The 23,127-nt window shown below is 37.2% G+C and overlaps 1 protein-coding gene across 1 annotated transcript in view; it reads left to right on the forward strand.

Annotated features, from left to right (window-relative positions):
• Positions 1–23,127, forward strand: part of SLC2A13 (solute carrier family 2 member 13) — a 375,990-nt gene that overhangs the window by 324,068 nt on the left and 28,795 nt on the right. The gene's annotated exons all lie outside the window — the stretch shown is intronic.

Here is a 23,127-nt window from a genome sequence, read left to right on the forward strand (position 1 = left end):
GTGTGTGGCTGCGATGGGCAACCTCCTCATCTTGCCCCAACACGCACGGACACCACCCCCAGTATAAGCAACACACAACTCCCTGCTTGTGAGTTGGTATGATTCTTTAAAAAGAGACTTTTCTGTCCCTTCTGAATTTGTTGAGTACTCCTGAGATGTTCAAAGAAGTTTGTGTTTTCCCAAATGTAGGGAACTCTTTTATCTTAGAGATTAGAGATTGAATGAGATGTTGTGTGTGTGCAGCTTTTTTTACCTTTTAATTTTTTTCTTTAAATTTTTTTTGTTGTTATGTTAATCACCATACATTACATCATTAGTTTTTGATGTAGTGTTCCATGATTCATTGTTTGTGCATAACACCCGGTGCTCCACACAGAATGTGCCCTCCTTAATACCCATCACCAGGCTAACCCATCCCCCCACCCCCCTCCCCTCTAGAATCCTCAGTTTGTTTCTCAGAGTCCATAGTCTCTCATGGTTCATCTCCTCCTCCGATTTACCCCCCTTCATTCTTCCCCTTCTGCTATCTTCTTCTTCTTTTTTTTGTCTTAACATATATTGCATTATTTGTTTCAGAGGTACAGATCTGTGATTCAACAGTCTGTGTGCAGCTCTTTTAAAACAAGAAGGATAAAGTCACTCACTACCTGCATATTCTTTTATTATATTTTTTTCCCTCAAGGTGTTTGTGGGTCTTGGCATTCTGAAATTGGAAGTGGTCCAAACCATATTGGGCTAGTACTGTGCTTGCCCCAGATAAAATAAATGATCAGGTGTACCGAGTGTATTAGATGTAAAACAGATTCAAAGCACCTGATCCTCTAAGCAGTTTTATTAATGTCTTTCAAATTCTTAAATATAGTAATGTTCAGAATTCTTTGAATTCAGTAGAGCATTGCTTTTCAGCAACTTATCCCCCAGAGCTAAGCAGAATAAAGGCAAATAGGTAGAAGTTCTGGCACTTTAGCCCAGAGAGACCCATGAAAGGGCAGGTTTTGTCTGTTTTTTAATGTAGTATTTTTTAAATGTATATGAATTTTACTTTGTATTCTAAAATACAACTGTGATCAATTTAATATTATAGTTGTTTTTATTATCATTGATTTTTTTTTTTTTCTGGGCAGCCCCAGCACCATTACCTCTCTAAGTGAGAAAAGGAAAACTTTTTTTTTAATTGAAGTATAATTAACATACAGTTATATTATTTTCAGGTGTACAACATATTGATCTGACAATTCTATACATTACTCAGTGCTCACCACAGTTAGTGTAATCACCATCTGTTACCACACAGTGTTACTACGGTATTTTTGACTGTATTTCCTATGCTGTACTTTTCACCTCTGTGACTTACTTTATTACAACTGGAAGTTTGTACCTCTTAATTGCCTTTATCTGTCTCACCCATCCATCCCACCCACCTCCCCTCCTGGCCACCACCAGTTTGTTCTGTGTATTTAAGTGTCTGGAGTTTTGGGGTTGTATCTGCATTAGTTTGTTTTGTTTCTTAGATTCCACATAGTAACGAAATCATATGGTATTTGTCTTTCTGTCTGACTTATTTCACTTAACATTATACCTTCTAAGTCCATCCATATTGTCACAGATGGCAAAACTCATATTTTTTATGGCTGAGTAATATTTCTTGGCAGACACACATATACACAGAGCACATCTTCTTTATCCATTCGTCTATCAGTGGACACTTGGGTTGCTTCCATATATTGACTATTGTAAATAATGCTGCAATAAACATAGAGGTGCACATTTTTGAATTAGTGTTTTTGTTTTCTTTGGGTAAATACCCAGTAGTAGAATTACTGTTTCGCATGGTATTTCTTTTTCTTATTACATGGTATTTCTCTTTTTAATTTTTTGAGGAACTTTGATACTGTTTTCCACAGTGGCTGCTTCAGTTTACATTCTCACCAGTAGTATGTGAGTGCTCCCTTTTCTCCATCTCCTCACCAACACTTATTTCTTGTCTTTTTGATGCTCGCCATTCTACCTGGTATGAAGTGATATTTCATTGTGGTTTTGACTTGCATTTCCCTGATGATTAGTGACATTGAGCATCTTTTCATGTGTCCATTGGCCGTCTCTAGGTCTTCTTTGGAAAAATGTCTATTCAGTCCTCTGCCCAGTTTTTAATCAAACTGGGGGTTTTTTGGTGTTGAGTTAAGTTCTTATATAGATTTTGGATATTAACTCCTTATCAGACATATCATTTGCAAATATCTTCTCCCATTCACTGGGTTGCCTTTTTAAAGGTTTTGTGGATGTTTCCTTTGCTATGCAAAAGTTTTTTATTTTGGCATATTCCCAATAGTTTATTTTTGCTTTTGTTTCCCTTGCATGAGGAGATGTATCCATTAATTGGTTCCTAAAGATGATGTCCGAGAGATTACTGCCTGTGCTGTCTTCTAGGATTTTTATGGTTTCACGTCTCACATTGAGGTCTTTACTCCCTTTTGAGGTGTTTGTTTGTTTGTTTGTTTTATATGGTGTGAGAAAGTGGTCCAGTTTCATTGTTTTGCATATAGCTGTCCAGTTTTCTCAACATAATTTATTGAAAAGAATGTCTTTCCCCCATCATAGATTCTTGACTCCATTGTAGCAGATTAATTGATCAAATAGGTGTGGGTTTATTTTGGGGTTCTCTTACCCTGTTCTGTTGATTCACGTGTCTGTTTTCATGCCAATACCATGCTGCTTTGATTACTAGCTTTGTAGTATATCTTGAAATCCGTGTTTGAGAAAAAAGATGTCTTTTTTCTCAAGATTGCTTTGGCTATTTGAGGTCTTCTGTGATTTCATACAAATTTTAGGTTTATTTGTTTAGTTCTGTGAAAAATGCTGTTGGTATTTTCATAGGGATTGCGTTGAATATGTAGATTGCTTTGGGTAATATAAACTTTTTTTTTTTTAAGATTTTATTTATTTATTTGACAGAGACACAGAGAGAGAGGGAACACAAGAAGGGGGAGTGGGGGAGAGAGAAGCAGACTTCCCGCCGAGCAGGGAGCCCGATGTGGGGCTCGATCCCAGGACCCTGGAACTATGACCTGAGCCAAAGGCAGACGCTTAACAACTGAGCCACCCAGGCGCCCCTGGGTAATATAAACATTTTAATGAGACTCTTCCAACCCATGAGAAAGGAGTATTTTCCCATTTGTTTGTGTTCTCTGCTATTTCTTTCATCAGCGTCTTTATCATTTTCAGAGTATAGTATAGGTCTTTCATCTCCATAGTTAAAATTTTAATTTCTCTTTCTGCTACTTTGTTATTAGTGTATAGAAAATCAACTGATTTTAGTATATTAGTTTTGTATCCTGCAACTTTTCTGCATTTATTTATCAATTCTTACAGTTTTTTGGTGGAGTCTTTAGGGTTTTCTATATATATTATCATGTCATCTGCAAAAATGGCAGTTTTACTTCTCCCTGACCAATTTGGATGCCTTTTTTCCCCCTTGTCTGATTGCTTCAGCTAGCACTTCCAGTACTATATTGATTAAAAGTGGTGAGTGTGGGCATCCTTGTTTTATTCTTGATCTTAGAGGTTTTTTACCATTAAGTATGATCTTAGCTGGGAGTTTTTCATATATGGCCTTTATAAATCTATGTTGCTTCTAAATCCACATTATCAAAAGTTTTTACCATTAATGAATGTTATATTTTTGTCAGATGCTTTTTCTGACAGTCATCTACTGAGATGATCATATGGTTTTTATCCTTCCTCTTATTAATGTGATGTATCACATTGATTTATTTGTGAATATTGAACCATCCTTGCATGCTCACAATAAATTCCACTTGATTATGGTGAATAATTCTTTTAATGTATTGTTCAATTCCATTTGCTAATATTTTGTTGGGGATTTTTTGCATCTATGTTTATCAGAGATACTGGCCTGTGGTTTTCATTGTTTGTAGTGTCTTTGCTCAGAGAATTTGGAAATTTTCCTTCCACTTCTGTTTTTTGGAATAGTTTGAGGATAGGTATTAACTGTTCTTTAAATGTTTGGGTAGAATACACCTGTGAAGTATTTGTTTGTTGGGAGTTTTTTTATTACTGATTTGGTTTCATTACTAGTAATCCATCAGTCTGTTCAGATTTTCTATTTCTTCCTGATTCAGTTTTGGAAGATTGTATGTTTCTAGGAATTTATCCATTTCTTCTAGTTTGCCCAATTTGTTGGTATATAATTTGTCATAACATTGTCTTATAATCCTTTGTATTTCTGTGATGTCAGTTATTTCTCCTCCTCTTTCATTTTTAATTTTATTTATTTGCATCTTCTGCTCTAATCTTTTAGTATTTCCTTCCTTCACCCAGCTTTGGGATTTGTTCTTTATCTAGCTCCTTCGGGTGTAGGGTTAGGCTATTTTTGTGAGATTTTCTCGTTTTTTTTAAGTAGCACTGTATCGCTATAAACCTCCCTCATAAAATTGCTATTGTTTTGTCCCAAGGATTTTGGACCATTGTTTTTTTCATTTTCATTTGTCTCCATGGATTTTTTTATTTACTCTTCAATTCGTTGTTTGACACATTCGTTGTTTAGTAGCATGTTGTTTAGCCTTCATGTTTTTGTGTTTTTTCCACATTTTTGGTTAATTCATTTCTAGATTCATACCATTGTCATCAGAAAAGATGCTTGGTATGATTTCAGTCTTCTTTAATGTATTGACACTTGTTTGTCCCATATGCACTTGAAAAAATGTGTATCCTGCTGTACTTGTATGGAATGTTCTGTATGTACCTGTTAGGTCCATCTCATCTAATGTGTTGTTTAAAGCCACTGTTTTCTTGTTGATTTTCTGTCTGGCTGATCTATCCATTGGTGTAAGTGAGGTGTTAAAATTCCCTACTATTATTATTTTACTGTCAATTTCTCCCTTTATATCTGTTAATATTTGTTTTATGTATTTAGGTACCCCAATCTTGGGTGCATAGATATTTACAATTGTTCTATCCTCTTACTGGATTGATCCCTTTATCATTATGTAATGTCCTTCTTTGTCTCTTGCTACAGTGTTTGATTTAAAGTCTGTTTTGTGTGATATAAGTATTGGTACCCTGCTTCTCTTTTTACTTCCATTTGCATGGTATATGTTTTTCCATCCCTTCACTTTCAGTCTGTGTCTCTTGAGGTCTGAAGTGAGTCTTATGTAGGCAGTATATAGATGGGTCTTGTTTTTTATCCATTCAGTTATCCTCTGTCTTTTGATTAGATCATTTAGTCCATTTATGTTTAAAGTAATTATTGGTAGATATACACTTACTGTGATTTTTTTAATTGTTTTCCAGTTGGTTGTAGTTCTCTGTTCCTTTCTTCTTCTCTTGCTCTCTTCCCTTGTAGTTTGATAGCTTCCTTTAATGCTATGCTTAGATTCCTTTCTCTTTATTTTTTCTGTATCTGTTATAGGTTTTTGATTTGTGTTTACCATTGGGTTCATAAGTAACATCTGATATATGTAGCAGTCCATATTAAGTTGATGGATACTTAAGTTGTAACACATTCTAAAAATACTAAATGTTTATTCCCCCATGTGTGTTTTATGTATATGATGTCATATTTTACATCTTTTTGAATTGTGTTTCCTTTGACTAATTTTTGTAGTTGCATTGATTTTACTACTTTTGTGTTTGAACCTCCATGCTAGCTTTGTAAGTGATTAATCTAGTACTTCTAGTATGTTGGCTTTTATGTGAAATTTTTTCTTTTCATAATTTTCCTCTCATTATGGCCTTTTCTTTCACTTAAGGAATTTCCTCTAATGTTTCTTGTAACACTGGTTTAGTGGTAATGAACTCTTTTAACTTTTGTTTGGGGAGCTTTTTTAGCTCTCCTTCTATTCTGAATGATAACCCTGCCAGGTAGAATATTCTTGATTGTAGTTTGTCTCCCCCACCCCCTTTGAGCACTTTGAATATATCAATGTGCCACTTTCTTCTCCCCCTGCAAAATTTCTGCTGATAAATCAGCTGATTGCCTTTATGGGATTTCCCTTGTATGTAACTATTTTCTTTTTTCTTGTTGCTTATAAAATTCTCTCTTTGCCATTACTCTCTGTCATTTTAATTATTATGTGTCTTGGTGTGGACTGCCAGGATTCACCTTGTTAGGTGTTCTCTGTACCTCCTGTATCTGGATGTCTGTTTCCTTACTGAGATTAGGGAAGTTTTCTGCCATTATTTCTTCAAATAAGTTTTTTACTCCATCAACCCTTTGTTCTTCTGGGATCCCTATAATGTGAATGTTACTTATACTTGATGATGTCACTGAATTCAGTTTTTATTATTTTTTCTTTTTGATGTTCAGCTTTCTTGCTTTCCATTACCCTGTCTTCCAGATTGCTGATTTGTTCTTTTGCATTCTGTAATCTGCTGTTGTTTCCCTCTAGTGTATCTTTTTCACTTCACTTATTGAATTATTCAGGTCTGGCTGTTTCTTTTGTTATATTTTTTATCTCTTTGTTCAAGTTCTCACTGAGATCATCCACTCTTCTCTCAAGTCCAGTGAGCATCTTTATGACTATTACTTTGAATTCTTTATCAAGTATATTGCTTATTTCTGTTCCATTTAGCTCTTTTACTGTAATATTTCCTTATCCTTTCATTTGGAATATATTCTTCTGTCTCCTCATTTTATCTAAGTCTCTTTTTGTTTTTATGTATTAGATAGGTCAGCTCCCTCTCTTGGTCTTGAAAGTACTGGCCTTGTGTCAGAGAGGTCCTGTGGTGCCTAGCACAATCCCCCTAGTTGCTAGAACCCCAGATGCTCCAGAGGAATCCCCTGTGTGGGCTGTGTGGGCTCTCCTCTTTTGGCTGAGCTGTGATTGCTTTCAGCGCAGCTGGCTGCAATGACCTGCTTTGCCTGCAGTGGGCACACTGGGCAGGTTTGGTCTCTGCACTGTTGGGAGGCTTGTCTGAGGCTGCCAGGGGCTCGTTGATGAATGGGGCTGACAGTCAGGCTTACTGTGTGCAGTGATTCTCTCTGCCATAGTTGGGGATGCACTGTAGGGCAGGTCTTGCTCCCTGGGCAGCCAGCTAAGAGGCAAGGCTGCTGGAAATGACAGTGCACTGGTGTGTGAGGTTATCTCCCCCGTGCTTAGGGTAGGAGTTACTCTGGAGTGATGCCAGTCCCTGCCAGGGCTTCCTGCAATCTATGGCGGGGCAGGAGTCACTTTGGAGGGATGTCTGCCAAAGTGGGTGGGTTGAATGTGGCACATTTGCAGGGGTATGTGCACTTGGGCCTTATGGTTTAGCAAGGTAGATGGAGAGTGTTAGCACTGCCTTCTTCAGATGTCTGGCTATCTAGGCTGGGACAGGGAGTGAGAAATGGCACCCACCAGCACTTTTGTTTCCAGGCAAATCTGAAGATCCCTGATCCTCCAGTACATGTCATATGTACCCCAGCTACTTTCCAAACTGCTACTTCTATGCTGTGTCAAGGCCAAGTTACTTATTATGCTGCCTTTTTAAGGGTGGAGATTCAGTTTCCTGTCACTCTCCCAGAGTTAAGCCCTGCTGATTTTAAAGCTCCTGAAGTTAATTAAGCCTTGTTGGTTTTCAAAGCCAGGTCTTATGGGGACTTGTCTTATGATTACGGGTCCCCAGTATCAAGGGTGCCTGGTGTGAGGTCTCCTTCTCTGGGCTTGTGGTGTCCCTCCCCTTTGTGGTTAGTCCTGCTGGGGGTTTGGTTCTTAACCATGTCTCTGCTGGGCTCCTCTCTACAATTAATTATGGAAGGTTTTTTTCTAGCAGTCTTTAGGTCCTTTTCAGAGGTGGACGCCTAGATGTAGCTGTTATGTCTGTGTCCATGGGACAAGGTTAGCTTAGAATTCTCTTACTCCACCATCTCACCCCAACCCCCAGGAAAACTTTTATTCCTAGAAAATATGCTATTCTAATTTGTAGCACATCAGTACATATTCTAATTTGAGAAGCATGACAATGAAGCATGGACCCAGAAACAAACACCTAGTTCACAAAAATTAAAAAGAAGTAGAGAAATTGTAGTGAAACTCTTTCAGACCTCAGTTCAGTATCAGTCTAAGATACATTATATGCCTCATGGATTTAAATGTTGCAGTTAGGATTTTACAAACACTGTAGGGTCTATAGTATAGCTAATTGAATAAGACTTGAACATCAGTTGAATTTCTTGTACAAAAAATAGGCTCAGAACTGAAGGGAGAATACTTAGAAATCTCTGTCTTTGTAATATAACTAAGTGATTCTGAAACATAAACATTAACAGAGTATTTTACTTCTGCAGTTTTAATGCTACAATTATTTGACATTGACTTTCTTTTATAGAATGGTGGGCTATGACATGACTTAGCTAAAATAATGGTTAATTATTTTTCCCAGACTAGAAATACAAGAAGGTATTTCGTTGTAGCTAGCAAATATTAAGATACTTTTCAATTATTATTCCACAATACTCTATCCTCATGTACATAAGCACAAGCACTTTTTAGTATTTTGTATATAAGCTATAATTATTTTCTTTTGTTAGTTATGGTTGTACTTATTTGCTTCTAACTGTCCCCAACTGGAAGCTTCTCATGGGCGAAGTTGGGATAGTATTGTTCTCTCTGTTAGGCATTATGCCTGGCATGTAGAAATTCCTCAGTAGATGTGAATATTATTGAAAGAACAGTGATAAGAAAAAAGAGAGTGCTGTAGCCTCCAGTCCTCTAGATGTTTCAACAAAGAATTCTCAGTTTTATTCTTCTGGATAATTCTGGGTCATTGGAGAAGGCCAGACATTTTTGAGAAACTTGTAGTGGAAATGGCAGTAGTTAACAAGAAAGGTCACACTGTCACCATACCCAGCACAGCTCACAGTTTTCTCTGCTTTATTCCATCTCCTCTTTTTATATTTCTGACTTACAGTTGGGTGTATGGTTTTCAGGAATTTTCTTTCAGGAAGTCTAAAAATCAGTGTGCAGCTTAGCTCTTTTGTGTAACCAAGAGTCAAAAGACTTTGATATGTGCCTGGACTCACTAACTGACCAGATTATCACCTTGAGTCATGTAGTTTACCTCTCTGAACCTCAGCTTGCTGATTTTTTAAATAGAAGTAATATCACTGCTTGCCATCCATGATCATTAAGGAAGTGAAATGAAAATGTATGTTGAAAGATTTGTACATTGACTAAATAGAAAACCCATCTGATTATAAATCTTATTTCTACAATCTGTTGTATCTTCCTGACTTAACTAACTGTATAAATTGACTGGAATTGCATATCTAATTGGCAAAGGTAAAATTAAAAATTCCTTTCTTAAGCATGCTAGTATTTAAGGATAAAAAGAGGAGTTCATTTTCCTACAAACGCATTGTTTGTAAAAACTTTCATCAATAATTATCATTAAATCTTATGCAATTAGCATAATGCTTAATACTATCAGAATTTTGATTAAATTTCTTTAGTGAGTCAGTATGTTTTTTGACATAATAAAATCAGCTCATGCATTGTGTTTTTCTTAAAGTAATAGATGTTTCCACTTTTTCTCCATTTGTAAAAAGTTTAAGCTAGTTTAAAAAAAAACGAAATTATGAATGATTCATTAAATGTCTTTGATAAGCTTATTCTTTATAACCTTTCAATTGCTATTTACATCTGTAGCTCTTTTCTTTGGGAGATAAAATAATGACATTGAAATTCCAATAGTGCTATCTACATCAAAATGGTGATTGATTTTTTTACAGTCTCATCCGTAGTCTTCACATTTGAAGTTAATTTAACTCTTGTCATAATGAATAACAAAATGCAGATAGAATTTAAGAAAATGTTCATGTACACTTTTCCTCCTCTTGGAAGATATGACTTTAAAGAATTTGGCAATATAATATTGATGAAGCAATAGGCAACTACTCATGTTGGAAATTGTCCAAACTGAAGCTTTCAAAATATGGAGATGTGGCAGTATAGGCTTCAGAGAATTTCCAAGAATGACGTTCTTCAATATAAAATGGAAACTCCATGGGGTGCCTGGGTGGGTCAGTCAGTTAAGCATCCCACCCTTGATGTCAGCTCAGGTCTTGATCTCAGGGTCATGAGTTTCAAGCCCCACATTGGGCTCCACACTGGGTGTGGAGCCTACTTTAAAAAAAAAATTGGAACTCCAATTTAAAAATGTATGTAGTATAGGAGCTCTACTTAACTAATATGGCAAATTAAATATTTTTCATATTTTAAATTTTAAATAAAATTTGGTTTAGGAATGGTAGTGGCAGTAACAATGTTTTTAAATTTCCCTGACTCTCTTTTAACCTCACCCCCCCAAAAAAACCCAAACAATTGGCAAGAAATGATCTTATTTGAGTATTAATTCAAACAAACTGTGAAAAAATCTTTAAAAAATACAACCAGGAAAATCTGAACAATGATTCACTATTTAATGTTCTGAAGAAAGCAGAGCATTGTTAATTGTTAATTTCTGTTATTGTTAATTTCTTAGATGAAATAATTGTTTTTATATTTTTAAAAACTTCTTGCAGAGATACATACTGAAATAGTTACAGGTGACATAATATATTTGGAATTTGTACCACAACAATTTAGGAGAGGTGAGAGTTACTGAGAGTTTAGATGGAACATAATTGGCCATGTGTTTATAGTTGTTGAAGGTTTGTTAAGGGTACAGGTTGTCTTTTTAATATACTTAAACATATTTGTTATAAAAGTAAGTTTCAATGTTATATCAAAATAAATGCTGGCCTACATCTATGACTAAAAATTAAAACAAAAAAATGATAGCTAAGAAACAAATAGAAAAGATAAAATGGAACATGAACATATATGCAGTTAAGGCAATAGAAATCTTAAAAAAAAAACAAATGTCAGATGGAATAAATGTAAAAGAAACAGATGATAGTTTAAACCACTATATTGATAAATTACATTAAATGTAAATCATATACAAACCCCAAATAAAAAGCAGAAATTGTCCAAGTGGATTTTTAAAAAAGCAAAACTTATTTGCTGTCAGGGGTTGGGAGGAAGCAATTTAAATATAAAGATGTGTATGGGTTAGAAGTAAAAAGATGGAAACAGACATACCATGCAAACATGAATCATATGAAAGCTGGAGTGGTTTTGTTAATATTAGATAAAGAAGACTGCAGAATAAGGAATATTATCAGAGATAAAGACACATCATAATACTGAAGGGGCCAATTCATCAAGAAGACATGAAATCTTAAATGTGTATTTCTCTAATAGAGCTTCAAAATAATAAAGCAAAAACTAAATCCACAATTATCACTGAAAGTTTTTCACTACTCTCCCGATAATTGATAGAACAAACAGAAAAAATGAAAGACACAGAAGACTTGAACAGTACTGTCAACCAACTGCAGAATACATAATTCTTTTAAAATAAACATGGAACATTACTAAGATCTCTACAGTATTCTGCACTATAAGACAGGTCTCAACAAAATTTAAATAATTGAATTCATAAAAATACATTGTCTGACCACAGTAAATTAACTTAGAAAACAGTTTTTAAAAACTGGCACAAATGTCCACAATAGCCAAACTGTGGAAAGAGCATATATGTCCATTGACAGATGAATGGATAAAGATGTGGTGTGTGTGTGTGTGTATATATATATATATATATATATATATACACACATACATACAATGGAATGTTATGCAGCCATCAAAAGGAATGAGATCTTGCCATTTGCAATGACGTGGATGGAACTGGAGGGTGTTATGCTGAGTGAAATAAGTCAATCAGAGAAAGACATGTATCATATGACCTCACTGCTATGAGGAATTCTTAATCTCAGGAAACAAACTGAGGGTTGCTGGAGTGGTGGGGGTGGGAGGGATGGGGTGGCTGGGTGATAGACACTGGGGTATGTGCTATGGTGAGTGCTGTGACTTGTGTAAGACTGATGAATCACAGATCTGTACCTCTGAAACAAATAATGCAGTATATGTTAAGGAAAAAAAAAAGCAGGAGGGGAAGAATGAAGGGGGGTAAATCGGAGGGGAAGATGAACCATGAGAGATGATGGACTCTGAAAAACAAACTGAGGGTTCTAATGGGGAGGGGGGTGGGAGGATGGGGAAAAAGAAAGAGAAGACATAGTTTACCATTATTAGAATTAAAAGAGAGGACTTAGATGAAATGGACAAAATCTTTGAAGACACAAATTTTATAAAACTGACACACAAAAAATAGAAAACTGAAATCATCCTGTGTCTATTTTTAAAGCCGAAGTTTATATTAAAAACCTCCCCACAAAGAAAACCCCAGATCCAGGTGGCTTCATTGGTGAATGACACCTCATATTTAGGAAAGAAGAAATGCCAATCCTATATAAACCCTTTCAGAAAATAGCAGAGAGGGGAACTTCCCAATTCATTAGATTAGTACCATCTTGGTACCAAAACCATACAAAAACTACAAGAAAGAAAAATTATAAACTGACACCCTACTATCCTTCATATATACAGACAGAAATTCTCGAATCCAGCAATATAAAGGATGCAAGGTTGATTTAACATTTGAAATCAATTGATAAAACTCATTATATTAGTAGAATAAAGAAGAAAAACCATATGATCATCTCAATAGATGCAGAAACCATTTTTGACAAAATTCAACATCCATTTAATATAAAAACTCTTAGAAGGCTAGTACTGGAAGGAAACTTCTTCAGCCTGATAAAGGACATCTGTGGACAGCCTACAGCTAACATCATACTTAATGGTGAAAAACTAAATATTTTCCCTCTAAGATTGTGAACAAGGTAAGAATGCCTACTCTTTCCACTTCACTGCAGTATTTTACTGGAGAAGCTAGCCAGTGCAATAAGATAAGAAAAGGCCTACAGGTCGGAAAGAAAAATGTACTCTCTTTTCAGATTACACTAAATGCAGTTAGCAAGGTCTCAGAAAAGATCAATGAACAAAAATAATTTTATTTCTATTATTTAACAGTTGGCAAATGACAAAAAAGCTACTTGTAATAACATCAGTACCTATAAATTCTTGAAGATAAATTTAACAAATATCAAGATCACTACACTATACCCTGTAAAATATTTCTGTGAATGAAATTGAAGACATAATTAAATAGAGAGATATACCAAACTAATGAATTAGAATACTCAATACCTTGTTAATATGTCAGTTTTCTCCAAATTGATCTATATATTCAAATAATCCAGTCAAAATCCTAAGTTACTCTGTTTAAAAAAAAAAATGGCAAGCTGGTTCTAAGATTTGTATGAAAATGCATGGGGCACCTGGATGGCTCAGTCAGTTAAGCGTCTGACTCTTGATTTCAGCTCAGGTCATAATGTCAGGAGTCATGAGATCGAGCCCTGCATTGGGCTCCACACTCAATGAGGAGTCTGCTTGAGATGCTCTCCCTCAGCCCTTCTTCCTGTGCTTGCTCATGCCATCTCTCAAATAAATAAATAAATATTTTTGGAGAAAAGATTTATATGGAAATGTGAAAGAGCTGGAGTGGCCAAAACATTTTTTAAAAAGAAAAACAAGGAAGATTAGACTTAAACAATTTCTATAAAGTAACAGTAATCAAGACAATGTGGTATTGAATGTAGAATGGACATATACGTAATGAAACAACAGAGTCCACAAAAAGATCCATACAGGTAGTGCCAATTGATTCTTAACAAAAATGCAGAGTTAATACAATGAGGAAAGGATATTCTTTTCCACAAATGGCACTAGAACAATTGGCTGTCTACATAAGGGGGAAAAGGACCACAATCCTTATCTCATTCCATAAACGAAAGATAAAATGGATCATAGACTTAAATGTAAAGGCTAAAATCATAAAACTTCTATAAGAAAACATAGAAGGAAATCTTTGTGACTTCAGGGTAGGGCAAATAAGTTTTAGATAGGACTCAAAAAGCACCAACAATAAAGAAAAAAATGGATATATTGGAGTTCATCAAAATTAAAATCATCTACTCTTTGAAAAACACTGTAAGAGAATAAAAAGCCTTCAGAGTAGAAATAAATATTTGCAGACCAGAAGATATATGTATTTGCAATACATATATCTAACAAAGAATTCTATGAATAAAGAATTTTACAACTTAATAAATGAGGCAACAACTTATTCCCTACCCCGCCCCCCAAAAAAGAAACAGCCAAAAGATTTGAATAGGCACTTAATAAAACACAATATAGAGATGGCAAATAAGCACATAAAAAGATGTTCAACATCATTAGTCATCAGAGAGATGCAAATAAAAATCACAGTGATGTGCCACAGCATACCCACTAGAATAGCTAAAATGAAAAACCCTGACAAATGCTGTGTTAGTGACGTTGTGAAGCATGATGTTGGGAATGCAAATTGGTACAATTTAGAAATCAGTTTTGAAGTTTCTTATAAAACTTCTTGTACATTTTCTGTACAACCCAGCAATTTAGTACATACTTGCTCAGGAGAAATAAAACAGGCGTCTAGCAAAGATTTATATGCTTTTGTTAGTAGCACCCATATTTCCAATAGACAAAACTGAAAACCCCAAATGTTACTTCAATAGTGAATAGATAAATAAATTAACGTACAGTTAAAAACCACCCCAAAATGAACAAAATAAATGATTAATACGTCCACTAACCTGATACAATTTCAGAAACATGCTGAGCAGAGGAATCTAGAAACTAAAGAATATATACTGTAAAGTTGTCTTTATGTGAAATTCTAGAAAAGCATAACTAATCGCTCGTGACCAAAAGGAGATCAGTTACTAATGAGGGCTGGATATTTAGGAATTTTTTGAAGTTATGGAAATACATAAAATTTTATTTGTAGTGGTGGTGGTTACATGGGTCTATCTATACATTCTCAAAACTCATTGATTTACATATTTTAAATGACTTTTTATTATTTATGTTATGCGTCAATAGATAATTGAATTTCTAGATTGCTTGACTTCTAAGAATTACTCCTAACATACAAAATTATATTTTTCTAGCTATTTTCAAAGGGCAAAATAATTCTGTTTTTAGCAGGCAGCATTTGGTGACACCATTAGCCACTGCAAGATTCTCCTGGTACTGGTATTAAAAGCCAAATTCTCATAAGTTCTATCAGTTCATCTTTGAAAGTGAACAAGGAGCCAAGCTGATATACTTACCAAGTCTTCCAGCCACCCTTTACTTTTTTTAATTAATTTTTTTGTTTTTAAATAATTCTAGATTTATATGCAGTTTTAAGAAATAATAGAGATCCCATGTACTCTTTGCTCAGTTTCAATGAGAATATCTTGCGTAACGGTACTATAGTATCGCATTATGTATCCACCAGCACAGTCTGGACACACTTCCATCACCACAAGGATCCCTGATACTGCTGTGTTACAACCACAGCCTCCGTCTCCCATTCTACTTCCCCCAAAACCACTCCACCCCTTTCCTTAGCCCCTGACAACCACTAAGATGTTTTCCATTTCAGTAATTTTGTCATTTCAGGAATGCTTAATAAATGGAATTCTATAGTAGGTAACCTTTGGAGATTGGTTTTTTCTCTGCCTGGTTCTGGAGATTCATGTTGATGTATCAATAGTTTGTTCCGTTTTATTGCTGACTAGTATTGCATAGTATTGGATGCCCCCCCCCCCCGTTTAACCATTCACCCATAGAAGGACATCTGGGTCATCTCCAGTTTTAACTTCTAAAAAATATTTCCAAATATCTTGATTTTATTACTACATGGAAGAACTTATAATGGTTAAATTATGTTTTTTATATATAATTTAAGCACTTTGGAGAATTCTCAATATTAATTTTTTGTATAGTGTCTAGAGAACCTTCAGTTATTTTTTTCCCCTGAGTCAGTTTAACTATAAGGAAATTTGCTTGAAGAAGTTACATCTTTTCATTGGAGTTTCGTTTATGTGGCACCTAGGTTTATATTGGATTAGATTTTATCACAACTGAGAACATGCCTTTTTGTGGACCTTTTTTAATTTGCAGGTAATGATAAATGAGGTCAGCATCCTGGGTAGCTTCTAATGAGAGCCTAGGGGAAAATGTCTCCAGCAGCATTTAGGAGAAAGGGACAAAATACAATTTTATCCTGGGAAAGGGTCATTCATCAGGCACCTGGAGTCACTTAGATCTGCCCCTTCACAGGACCTAACAGTCTGTTGGGCAAAGGTTTGGTTCTGACATATCCTTCGTTCCTTTTTCAAATGGATTGAAAGCTTTTGGTCTGATTTTTCAGCTTTAGAGGTTCCAGGCAAGGTCAAGGAGTCAGCTCTGAAACAGGAACTTGTCAGCAATGTTTTTCTTAATTTTTAATCTGTGAAATCATTCTCAAGATCCCTTGTGAAACTGCTACACATTTATACATGAATTGGTTTGTGATTCTGAATAATCTGTTCTGCGGTAGCTAAGACTTAGCCAGGCTAAGCTTTGTCAGACAGCAGTCCGTATCAGAAAGACGGCTGTAAACATTGCAGGGAAGCTGCTGTTGGTGAGGAAAGTGTTTGATGAAGTCACCAGCCATTAATTGTCTCTTGCTGGTTCATCCAGTTACCTTGAAACTAGGCAAATCGTGTCCACAGCTTTCTGCTCTCTGCCCATGTTTTGAAGAGCCATCTTTCCTTTTTCCATTCAGCAAACAAGAATGGAGAAAGGCCCTGTAACTCTTTCTCTGTCATTTGTCTAAGATCTTGACTCTGCCTTGCCCCTCAGATCTGGTTTCCTTGGTACCTGAGTTACTGAGGAGGTGCCACCCCCACCCTCAACCCCCTTCACTTCCCTTTGTCTTTTAAGGAACAGTTTATTCATGCAGAATGTTGTGTATGGTTTGTTTTTTTTTTTTTAAGAGAACTCTCAACAGTATTTACAACTTCAGAGCTATTTTTTTAAGCGCATTGCAGTAGATCAGTTTTTAAATATAGTTGTTTCAGATCAATAGCCTATGGGAGTTAAGGACTCTTTGAAAAGAGAAGCAAACCAGAGGCATTAGGAACCCTCAGCAAAGAGTGAAGACTCCTCATCTGTCCCGTGCGCCCTCTTCACCCCCCCACCCCGCCACACTGCGCAGCATCCCTGCCGCGGTTTCTGCGGTTTCTCTCCCCGGGATTATGGCCCGGGATTATGGCAGAGGCATCCATCCGAGCCTCTCCCCTTGCTTCGGCCCTGGCCCCTGCGCCCTCCCCACAATGGCCCCTTTAAAACCAGAAGCCAGATCACACTGATCCTCTGTTCAGGATTCTGTGATGGCTTCCCACATCCCATCACTTGGAATGACACCGCGCGCTACAGTGTCTTGCTCACCTCCAACCCGGCCTCACAGGGCTGCCTCCTTGCCCGTGGCGCGCAGCTTCTGTTCTCGCAGCCGCCCAGCAGGCTTCCCTCATGGGCGCTGGCACGCACTTGTCTGGAAAGCCCTCCTTCCGATACCTGCAGGGCGTGCGCGCTTCCTTCTCCGCTCTGTCCTCACCTTAGCCTGGCACCCTTACCTGAAAGTTCCGTGAACACAGCAAACTGCCCCCACCCGACTCTTTGTCCTACTCTGCTTTATTTTTCTTTTTAGTATTTATAATGTGTTTATATGTAAACATCTTTGTACGTTTATCTGTTTTATTTCTGCCCGTGTAGAATGCAAGTCCCTTGAGAGCAGAGCCCTTTGGGTGTTGAATTACTGTGACACTCCAGGCTGCAACAGAGCCTGGAGCCTGGGAGTCCTGTAGTAAATATTTGTGGAGGAAATTAACTAATTAACCAATCTGTGCCCCCGTGGTTTCATGCCGCATTACCAGAAGTGACAGAAGAAGCTAAGAGCAGAGGAATCGGGGAATACTTAAGCTATTTAATAAGCATAACACGAGTAGGGTAAATAAATGGCTTTTGGCAGATTAGTATTTAATAGTAGTAGTAACCTAGGAGTTTCTTAGAGTGAATGTTTAATTCTCCCTTCATGATTTTGAAAGTGTTGCCTTACATGGCATAATGTTCGCGCGGTGTTGCCTTACATAGATTGAAGTATGTTTAATCAAGTGTTTACAAGATTAGAACTATTATTTTTTTTGGTGAAATGAACCTTTTATTATGTATATATCACTGATCCTTGATAACTCTCTTCGCCTTAAAATCCATTGTGTTCCTTATTGTGTAGTTTTGCCAGCCTTCTTGTTAATATTTGTTTCATAAATATTTCAACCCGTCTGCCTCCGTCTGTTCACAGGGCTTGTGTCCTCTCAGTTTTCCCCACCATTCTGACCAACTGTCTTCTCATCAGTTCACAGCTTGTTTATATTTATTCACATGCACACCAGTTTTCTTATTCATATTTCTTCTTCCTCTTCCATATCCTTTAGAAGTGTTTTCTGCAAGAGAATTAGCAGTAGACCCTCCCAAGCTTTGTCTGAAATGTTACTTGTTTTTTTATCACTCATGATAGCTGAACATAGAGGTCTAGATTCACAGTCCTTTTCTCTCAGTACTTTGGAAGTGAGAGTCCAGGGTACTGAGCAATCCGCCACCAGGCTAAGTCCTCCTTTCTAAGTAGTCTTTGCTTTCTTTGGACACTTAAGCCCTTGTCTTCATCTTTAGTGTTTTATAGTCACAAGGATGGGCCTTGATGTGAATTTAACTTTATTTACCTTGCGAGAACAGAAGCTGCGCGCCACGGGCAAGGAGGCGGCCCTGCGAGGCCGGGTTAGAGGTGAGCAGGACTCTGTAGCATGCGGTGTCATTTGAAACTTTATTTACTTTGGTGGCTGTGACTGTTGTTTGCTGTTTGTTGTTGTTTGCTGTTACCTACTGCAGACTGATCACAGTAGATTGCTCGCTTATGTGTTCTACAGAATTGTAACATGAGTTCCTTTTCAGTGTGGGTTCATCTGTGGCAGTCCTGTATAGCCCGAGTTACCAGCTTGTCCTTCCAGAGGACATCTTCATTAGCTGTCACCGGCCTGCAGGCTGGTCCCTTAAAAGGACACTAAAGTGGCTGCCCTGTGCCCTTTTCTTTAGATGACTGTCCATGGGTGGCTGGACCTTACTCCTCTTTTCTGAACATGATTACAAATACATTTAGAAATTTCTGTCTTCCTGGTATCCTAGGGGCCTCATGGAAAATTCCTAAAGTGAGGTTTCCTTTCAGATGTCATTATCTTGGATGACTCCACACTTGTTGAATTGCCCTTCCAGTAGGCTTCATTGTCCTGGGACACATTTTTATGTTTCTTTCTCTAATTAGACACTCATAGATTATTCAGTATACAGTGAAAAATTTCAGTCTGATATATTTGGCCTATGGATATACACTCTCAGGCTAGAGATATCAACACATCATTATTTGTGTACATGGGTATCTGTATATGCATATCTAGTCACAAGACACACAGTGTATGTTGTTTCAGCCTGAGTTTATACCAACACAGGCAAGTTTTCTTGTGTCCCTCTGAGCTTTACTTATGAGCTTAAACAGGTTTTACTACCTTGAAAATGTCAGTGATACTGAAATTTATCATTAACATATTCTCTTGCTGCTAGATTTCACCATACCCTTGATCCAAGGACATTCAGTCCACTGTGGTCAGAGAGCTCAGTGCCAAGCCTCGTAAGAGAAAATGCATTTGAATTCATCAATTGCTGTGGTCTCTCTTTACTTACATTATTTACAATTTCATCAGAAAGTATTTTAAAATAGTCTTGATTCATGTGTAAATTCTTCTAGACTAACATTACTTAAATCATTACTAATTTGTTATTTGCTTAATGTACATTTTAAACGTGTTTGTTAATTCATAGATGTTGAGAAATAAGTTAATGATCACGCCAGTAACAGCAGCAATGCTTCTGATTAAAAATAAGGCCATTGCCAGCTCTATTTCTTACTGCATTTTCTTTTTAAATTTAAGTTCTAAAGCCTACAATTGTTTTTCAAATGCTGCCCTAGCTGTTTAGAATTTCACAATGATGTGACAGGCAAAGTACAAGGAGTTTTAATGGAGAACTTGGTATTATACCTGTGACAGTTAATATAGCTTCAGGCCTCTGAAAGGCAAAGCCATGTTCTCATCATGATCTGGGAGTTTTAGCTATGCAACTTAGTGCCTACCGTTCAATGTACTTTATTTTTTAATTGAATATAGCCATTGTAACCTATTCAAATTAACAGCCTTTAACAATAAAAGATTTTCTTTCTGTTCATTACTAGCTCTTTATATTTCCTAAATGTGTAGTTTTGTTGAAATACCCATCTCAGTGGGTTTTTTGGTTAGTTGTGTTCAATGAGCAATGATAGAATGTTATAGTTGTGAGAGCCCTTAAAGATGATTGAGTCCAGGGGCACCTGGGTGGCTCAGTTGGTTAAGCAAGTGACTTCAGCTCAGGTCCTGATCTCAGGGTCCTGGGATTGAGCCCTGCGTCAGGGCTCCCCGCTCAGCAGGGAGTCTGCTTGTCGCTCTACCCCTCCCCCCACTAGGGCTCTCTCTTGTCTCACACTCTCTGTGTGTCTCTCAAATAAATAAATAAGTCTTAGGAACAAAAAAGAAAAAGAAAAAAGGATTGGGTCCAAGGATAGGAACTATGCAATTCTGCCATTCCTCTACCAAGACTTGCCCTGGCAGACATTATTAATTGATTACCATCTCCTATCCTCTCATGTCTCCGACCAGCCTGAAAACCTTCCTCAACATATTACTGATTTTGCACAAAGGAGGAAGTCCTAGATTGTAGTCTAGGCCTTTCATTATACAGATGAGGAAACTGAATCCCAGATATTTAAACTGATTGGCTGCACCTCACAAAACCAAGTAATTTGCTGGTTTTGCTGGTCTAGGACAAGAACTCTGCTGACCCCAAATTAAATCTTGTTTCTTTTCTTTTTTTTAAGATTTTATTTATTTACTTGCCAGAGAGAGACCATGAGCGGGGGGAGTGGCAGGCAGAGGGAAGGGAGAAGCAGCAGTCTTCCCGCTGAGCAGGGAGCCGGATACGGGACTCCATCCCAGGACTCTGGGATCATGACCTGAGCTGAAGGCAGCCTCTTAACCAACTGAGCCACCCAGGCGTCCCTAAATCTTGTTTCTTTCACCACTAGTACCTTTGATGAATTTTCCTGCTTTAGTAATCTTTTTATGCAATTACCTGACTTTTTAAACTATCTTAAAACGTAATACTACAAAGTTTGAATCTTAGGTTTATGCCCAGGGAAATTAGATGAGGCAAGAGGTCAGCCCTCTCAAGTGGATCGCCGTCATCTGTGGGGGACGTCAGTTGTTTATGAGTCCGCTACCCTCGGCAGCCAAGTCCTTGCAAGCCCCCTCTTGGAAATAGCCCTGCTGAATCTTACTCAGCATAAGTTGCATTCCTATTTTTAGCTTTCTCGGAAGAAGAGATTTTAGCCACAAATTTTTCTTCTGCTTACAATTTTCATTCAAAGTACTAATTACCTTTCTTCAGAAATCCCAAGAATTTGAAGATGTATGACTGGTTTGGGAAGCTCGAGTTTTAGAGTGGCCCTGATTTTCCCACGAGCTAAGATTGGAATAGGACCAACCAAATAACACAGCATATATTGTAGATAAGCTTTTTCAGCCATGATTGGTTTTCCAGGGAACTGCAGAAAAAGCTGGGCATCAGTCTTCATTATGTATTTTGTACATATCAGCTGCTTCACTGCAGATCAGCAGCAAATTCTTATTTGAAGGATTCTGACAGGTTATAAATTATGCCGTTATAAATTTGATTCTCTCTCAACCAATGAGCTGTAAGTTCTACCAAGTTTCTTTCTGAGTCCATGTGAACTCATGATCTAAGCAACCCTCCATAATTGTCAGACTTGGGTAATGTGAAGGTATTCTCCCTCTTTCTCTCTGAGCATGTTTTGTATAATAGGCCTTACTTTAAAAAACACTCAGTTGCTGCATTTTGATGATGCATTCTTCACCTTTTAAATTGCTTTTAGTTGAGCAGACCAATTTGTAACCTTGATTTTTCCAATCTTTTTGACCTCGCTGCTAGCTAACCTTAGTTTTTTGTTTGTTTGTTTGTTTTGAGCTGTCATACGTGTTTCTTTATCTGGTTTACTCTGCCAGTGGCAGTGGAAATGAAGCTTATTTTTTATGTGATTTTGAAGATTACTCTGGGTAGGTCCATATAAAAGTATACCTCGAAGGTGCTAATGTTCAAAATTGAAGAACAACAGTGATTCACCAGGTAGTTGTACCTTTCCCAAAGCGGGAATAGGGGATAAGGGTGGTGGGATTGTGTATAGTTTGGGGGCAGGCGATGCCTTTATTTCATTACCTGACTTATATGAGGAACCATTCATAAAGTATTTTGAGCTTCGTTTAGTACTTAAAGAAGTGTGAGAGATTTTTATGATTCTACAGAGGTGTCATGGGAAGCGTCCTGAAAGCTTAGGAGAGCCTGGAATGGAGGTGGTATGTCCCGTGAGTCTCTCCTTTGCCCCAGCACTAGCCCGAGCCGTCCTGGGAGGTATCTGTATGTGCCTTGCAAGGAGGCTGGAACAGGAGGCCTTAAAGCACTGGCTTTACAGTTAGAAAAAGTTAAAGGGCTCTTCTTATACGTAAAAGGCGTGTTGTACATTTTTGACGAATTAAAAGTTACTTGGGAATATAGATTTTTTTTTTAACATATAATGTATTATTTGTTTTCAGGGGTACAGGTCTGTGATTCATCAGTCTTACATAATACCCAGTGCTCATTACAACACCTACCCTCCCCAATGTCCGTCACCCAGTTAATCTACGATTAAGGAGTCTTTTTTTGCATTCAGTTTCTTATTCAAGTTAATTGATTTTCACTGAATATTCAGAAGCCCTGTATTAGTAATCTTTTGCTACGTAACAACCTCAAAACTTAGCAGCTACAAACAATAAATATTTACTGTGCTATACAGTTTCTAGGGGCCAGGAATCTAGAAATAGCTTAGCTGAGAGGTTCTGTCTCAGTGTTGCTCGTAGATTGCTATCATCTGATGGCTTGACTGGAGCTGGAAGATCTGCTTCCAAGGTGGTTCCCTCATGTGCCTGGCAAGCTAATACTGGTTGTTGTCAGGCCTCAGTTTTTCTTAATGTAGAGCTCTCTATTGGGCTGCTTTTGAGTGTCTTCATGA

The sequence above is a fragment of the Zalophus californianus genome, chromosome 9 (assembly GCF_009762305.2).
Source record: "Zalophus californianus isolate mZalCal1 chromosome 9, mZalCal1.pri.v2, whole genome shotgun sequence".
Classification (NCBI taxonomy): Eukaryota; Metazoa; Chordata; class Mammalia; order Carnivora; family Otariidae; genus Zalophus; species Zalophus californianus.